Source organism: Dasypus novemcinctus, chromosome 10 (genome assembly GCF_030445035.2).
Source record: "Dasypus novemcinctus isolate mDasNov1 chromosome 10, mDasNov1.1.hap2, whole genome shotgun sequence".
Lineage (NCBI taxonomy): Eukaryota > Metazoa > Chordata > Mammalia > Cingulata > Dasypodidae > Dasypus > Dasypus novemcinctus.
In genome coordinates, this window is record NC_080682.1 from 11,207,523 (window position 1) to 11,214,116 (window position 6,594).

Here is a 6,594-nt window from a genome sequence, read left to right on the forward strand (position 1 = left end):
CAAAGGTGATATGGGCTCAACAATAGAAGAGTAAAATGAGACAGAGACTACAGATAGAAACCTACACACATATTGGAACATTCTACACAAAGGTGGATTTTAAATGGGCCTCACTTTGAGAAATAAAACTCAAAAGTTAATGAAAGAAAACTGAGGAAAAATCTCAATGACACAACTATGTTTCCCTCCATGGCAGCACAGGTATATATACTGCCAAAAAAAGAGGGGACATTTTCACCTTATGGCCCAATCCACTGCATTATAAAACTCATTTATAATGACCTTAGATATTTAGTATGCTTCTATTGTGCATAAATCCATCAGTGATGAATATTACATGTCACCCCACCCATCAGAGAGTTTGCTTTCAACGCCATGCCTAGAAGTAAAGGTAAAGGAGGTAAAAATAGATATAGGGGTAAGAATGAGAATGAATCCGAAAAAAAGAGATCTAGTGATCAAAGGGGAGGGACAAGAGTATGTTCACATTAACAAAATATTGGGAGGGAAACGGACTTTGGCCCAGTGGTTAGGGCGTCCGTCTACCATATGGGAGGTCCGCGGTTCAAACCCCGGGCCTCCTTGACCCGTGTGGAGCTGGCCATGCGCAGCGTTGATGCGCGCAAGGAGTGCCGTGCCACGCAAGGGTGTCCCCCGCGTGGGGGAGCCCCACACGCAAGGAGTGCGCCCGTGAGGAAAGCCACCCAGCGTGAAAAGAAAGAGCAGCCTGCCCAGGAATGGCGCCGCCCACACTTCCCGTGCCGCTGACGACAACAGAAGCGGACAAAGAAACAAGACGCAGCAAATAGACACCAAGAACAGACAACCAGGGGAGGGGGGGAAATTAAATAAAATAAATAAATCTTTAAAAAAAAAAAAAAACAATATTGGGAAATGGACTATTAGAAGTAATGTGTTGGTGTATAGAGGTTATGCCATATCAGAGGAAAATTGAGAAAAAGGTTTGGCTAAATACCTCATACTATATATAGGTTGGTCTATGAGACTACCAGTATACCAAAGCTGATGTAATTTAAAAATACAATGCAGATGAAACTAGAAGTCTGAAGGTATATGTCGAGCTTCCAGAGCATACTAAAATCAATGAATCAGATACTTTTGGTCCTGGTGATGATGATGATGAAATCCAGGTTGATGACACTGGAGATGATGATGATATCTAAATTGAGCTCAGCATTTTACATTCCGGTTTTTCTGAGGATTGTTCTACATTTTGGATTTTGATGATGACCCCTAAAGGAGATTAAAATTTCATGAGCATGGGGAAGCAGCTGTGGCTCAGTCAGTTGGGCTCCCGTCTACCATATGGGAGTCCCTGGGTTCATGTCCTGGGGCTTCCTTGCAAAGGCAGGCTCACCTGCACGCTGCCGAGAGCCACCCGGCCCACAAGTGCCGAGGAGAGCTGACTCAGCAAGGTGACGCAACAAGAAGGGAGACAAGCAAAAAAAAAAAAACACAGAAAAGCACACAGCAAATGGACACAGAGATCAGACAGCAAGCAAGCTACAAGGGGGGAGGGGAAATAAAAATAAATAAAATACAAACACAGAAGAATGCACAGCGAATGGTCACAGAGAGCAGACAGCACTCAAAAAGCTACAAGGGTGGGGGGATAAAAAAATTTTCATGAGCATGCGTGCAATTTGTTAAAGACTGGTTTGTTTTTAAGGTATTTGTGTTTCTTTAAAAATCAATAATGCTCAATTATCTTAAGTGAAATGTTAAGCCCACTTTGTTCTTTTGATGTCATGGAACTTGTGGGTCAAAGACCCACAACATCTACCGTTTAAAAAGAAGCAGCACATCACCGCCTTTCCTACATGTGCCTTACACACATTATGGATTATGATTAAGCCCTCGTTTGACTTGCCTGTGGAATGTAAAGATCTTTCCCAGATGTTCTCTTGTGATTTATTTTTTAACAACTCCTGCCTCGAGTTGATTTGTACAATTGGCACAGGAGGACCCTAGCCCCATGCAGGGGGCAGCCGAGGGCCATGCCAGTCCTTCCATCCTCTCACATCGGCAGGCGGAAGGTTCTACTCAGGAGCCTTCATGGGAGCCTGAGCACCTTAGGGAACCTGAGCAGGAGCAGGAACCTGAGCCTGAGCTGGAGCCTGGGCCTTGGTTTGATCCTTGACCTTGGACTTTGGTCGGGAGAGTCTGAGACCCTTGGCAGTGTGAGCATGAGCGCGCTTCCCAGCCTAGGGCGGGCAACGTTGGCAGGTCGACTGAGCTTGGGGTCGTGGTTCTTTGGGACCTTGGGCTTGACCTCCTTGGGCTTGGAGGACCTTGATGGCCTCTGCACGTGCGTTCATGGCCTTGGCATTGTTGACGCGCATGTTCTTCAGGCCGTTCCTGTTTGATTCCTGGCAAAGCACATGTTCCTCAAGAACTTGGTTGTCTGCCCCCTTAGAAGATTCATATCTTTGTGAGTGTGGTTTCTTGATGCCATGTCTGTGCCATTTTTGGGACTGGTTGTGCGTGGTGTGGTTCTTGGACTTGACCATGTCCATACTCACCTGCAGATCCTGGAGTACCTGGGATTGGAAAAGAAGAGAGGCTACTCTCTTGTGATTTTGATACAATTTAAGGGGGGGGCAGAAATCTGCATTTGAAAACAAGATGGGGAGATCCTGTTTGCATTTGAGCATCTCATGGCTATTTTTATACTAATTTAAATATCATATACACTCTCCTCATGATCTTGTGTAGCCACCAGAAATGCATCAAGAAAGAAGCATTTCTAAAATGCAGTTTTTAGAACTGGGATTTTAATAGCCATTTTGAATTTATAAGGTCAGCAGTTGCAGAAATTGAACAGTAGGTGGCATTCAAAAATCTTAACGTGAAATACTGAGAGATAACGGTTTAGTATTTTTCTTTAGTTAATGGACATTGGGAATTTCTCAAGCAGAAGAGATTGTTTTGATGGTATGTATGTATGTAGAATACTTTACAAAAAAGGTTATGTTAAAAGTGTCATTTTAATTTCAAAATCCATATACATTGTAAGCTACAATATTGGGTACCTTATAAACAGTTAAATTGTGTGTAAATAAAAATTTAATTTCATAACTCATACAAATTGAGCCTTTTCCAAATTCTCTAATCTGAGGAAAGAGAAGAGAATCACAACTTAATGAAAAGACAGTCTCCAGGATCTCTGCCCAGACCACCAACCAATACGGCTGGGAAGGCTAAAGCTGACCCCCGAGAAACCGAAGGGTAAGGGGGCTGCCTATGCCTTCTTTGTCAGATGTGCAGCGAGGAATGTAAGAAGAAAGACCCCAAGGTTCCTGTCAATTTTGCAGAAGTTTCCAGGAAGCGTGAGAGGTAGAAGACAATGTCTGGGAAGGAGAAGTGGAAATCTGATTTGAAGGCAAATGCGGACGAAGTACGCTGTGATCCGGAAATGAAGGGTTATGGGCCAGCTAAGGGAGGCAAGAAGGAGGAGGATCCTAATGGCCCCAAAAGGCCACTGTCGGGATTCTTCCTGTTCTCCTCAGAATCCTGCCCCAAGATCAAACCCCAAACCCCCTGGCATCCCTGTTGGACACATGGCCAAAAACCTGGGTGAGACGTGGAAGCACCTGAGTGGTGGTGAAAAGCTGCCTCACACCCACAAGGTGGCAAAGTTGAGGGAGAAGCACGAGGAGGATGCCACCGACTACATCTACATGTAGACTACATCTACATCTTGACGGTGGGAAGAGTCGGGCTGAAGGGAAAAGATGGCAGAGACAGATGAAGAAGAGGAAGTGGAAGAAGAGGAGGAGGATGAAAAAAACACCTGTTTATCTGTCTCCTTGTGAATACCGCAGAGTAGGAGAGTGCCATCAGGGCCACACTTCGTATTTGAGACGTGTCTGTCGCCCTATTAGGTTTAATGACAAAATTGGACCATCATCGTCTCTCAAAGTGCTCTAGAAATTGCCAGTGATTTACATGAAGTGGCCATGGTGTCGGGAGCACCCTGAAACTGTATCAGAGTTGCACTTATTTCCAAATATTTTAAAGATGAAAAGGCACTCTTATGTTCTCTTTCCTGTGTGTACTATGCTGATTGTAGGACAAGGCATTGAAAGCTGCTTCTGGCATTTTTTATTTCTAAGGTCATGTTAATGATGGCTTTTGGTTAGAAATCCTGTTCCCAACTGTTTACAAACATAACTCTAGTTTGTAAAAATGAGCAAAACGTGGGAAGCCCTTGGATGGTCTGTGCGCGGGGTTGCGGCGGTGGAGGGATGCCTTTGGCAGGGCTGTGGCTCTGGGTATGCCCTGGGACGCTGGGCCTGTTGACACTGGAGTGGGCATGCATTTAGCTTCAGGTTGTCTTATTTTTGTATACAGTGACATAACATTCTGCTGCCTTCCGTAGCCGTGGGAAAATTGGGGGGGCCCAGCTGGCTTGAGAGTGTTTGAATTTTTTTAGTTAATTGTGGGAGTTTTAAAGCTGTTTTTAAACAGCCATTTGTCAGCAGAGTGAAGAGCCACTGCATCAAAGTTCAAGAACCTTCTGTACTGAAACACAGTTTGCAATATTCTGTTAAGTTATTTTTTCTATGGTTTAGAAGTGCTCAATTGCTTTGAAGTCAAATAAACAGTATTACATTAAAAAAAAAGTCTCCAATTTCTGAGTCAAAGAGCTACAGGTTAAGAAATACAATTTTAAAAAATGCCATGCTGCAGAATATATTATGCCATTACCGTGTTGAGCATATACTTTATTGTGTCTACAGATGTTTTTTGGTATTTTATTGGGAATTTAGGTTTACCCTTCTTTTTTAACTCCTTTTTTTTTTTTTTTTTTTTAGAGGAAAGACAACACAGAGTCTTTATTGGACAGCAACTTTAAAAATAGTGCCTCAGTGCTGAGGGGATGTATTTCTCCCTGTTCTAATTCACGGCTTTCCCAAACATTTCTATCCTTCCAAGGCTAGAGCTTGATGCCAAAAGGGACATGGGGTTGGGGGTTGGGGTTGTCCTACAGGTACTTACACACAACCTTCGAGGGCACAGTTTCGAGGTGCAGTCACACAGGACACTTGTATTAATACAGATGTACTCACTGTAGCTCACAAGGAAGTAAACTTGTGGGGAGGGAGCTACCTCAGCACCAACGCAGAGATCTCCACCAGGTCAGCCAGGCAGCCCGGGAAGGCACCCAGCACGAACCTGCGCAGGAAGCCATCCTCCGTCCATCGCTCTGCAGCATATTCCTCCGTGTCCCGTGTCCCTGTGTGCGGCAACAGCCAGCCCTTTTGGTGGGTGCTGTGTTGTGGCGCGTGTGTCTCCTCGTAGGGCACTGGCTTGCTCCCCTAGCCCACACGGACTCTGGCTGCCCAGTTCCTGGGACAGGCCGCAGAGACGTGCAGGGCGCGCTGGGTCACAGCAGCTCTCTGCTCCCGGCAGGACCCGCGCCGCGAGGCCTGCCACACATGAATGCCACCATCTTGGGCCAACCCTTTTTTAACTTTTAAAAGATGTCTACTATAATAAGATGAAATTAAGGGCTGGGGCTAGTTGGAGCTCACTAGCCAAATTTAAATCTTATGCCACTTGAAAAGAGAGCCATCATCATCATGTAGCTTGGGAAGCGTTTATTCTGTTGGTCCCCAGAGAACTTTTCAATGATGGAAAGTAGTGTAAAGGGTAGTAAGCCGTCACATTGCTTACAAAAAAACCCAAAACAAAACAAAACTAATCCCACTCTACCACAATTTGATTTCCTAAGTGTGAAAACTAAAAAAATATATATATAGTAAAAAACATTAAATCTAAGAATAGGAGTTCAGAGCACACAAATGTGGTTCATTTTTTTATTCCGTGGGGTTTGTCAGCACTTCAGCTGGAATGCTTCAGAGACCAAGGATGAGTTTCGAATACTTGTAAGAAACTAGTCTCAAAGTATTGATTTCTTTGATTTAGTGATTGTCTTTATTGGTAATCTAAATTTTCTAAGATATTTAGGCTTTTGTATGTAAAAGTGTTTTGCTGAAGAAAAAAAAAGGTTAATGGAAAATAACTGAGGAGAAATCTCAGTAAAACAATTGTGTTTCCCTCCATGGTGGAGCAGTGACATATACTGCAAAAACAAATGGACATTTTTCACCTTAAGGCACAATTCACTGCATCTTTAAATGTCTTTTAGAATGAGCTTAGATATTTATTATGTTTCTATCATGAATAAGCCCCTCAGTGACAGATATTACATGTCACCCACCATCTCTTCATGTATTTTTCCATTAGGATCTGTGAAAGCTTTCTTAACACACACACACACAGAAATCCCTGGCACTATATCTATTTTAGAAGAGGCAGGATGTGTAACAGATAGGAAAAAAGCTCTTTTAATATCCAAAGTAGTTTAGCTGGTACAGCCCTCTTAGCCTCCCTCCCGTCACCTCTGTAGACATTCCATTAGCTGCTGGTGATCTCTGGGATTTTGATTATGGGGATGGAGAAGGACAACCATCTTCCTTAGCTAGGCCAGGCAAGAGCACACATTCCTCTAGGAAGGTCAGTCAGTTCTTCTCTGCAGATTTGAAGAGCGTAGTGTAACTCATGTAG

General features: G+C 43.8%; 2 pseudogenes; one reads left to right on the forward strand and one right to left on the reverse strand.

The window, feature by feature from the left end:
* Positions 1-2,060: 2,060 nt before the first annotated feature.
* Positions 2,061-2,531, reverse strand: LOC101413144 (large ribosomal subunit protein eL29 pseudogene; annotated as a pseudogene).
* LOC111762533 (high mobility group protein B3-like) lies at positions 2,530-3,836 on the forward strand (annotated as a pseudogene).
* Positions 3,837-6,594: the final 2,758 nt, after the last annotated feature.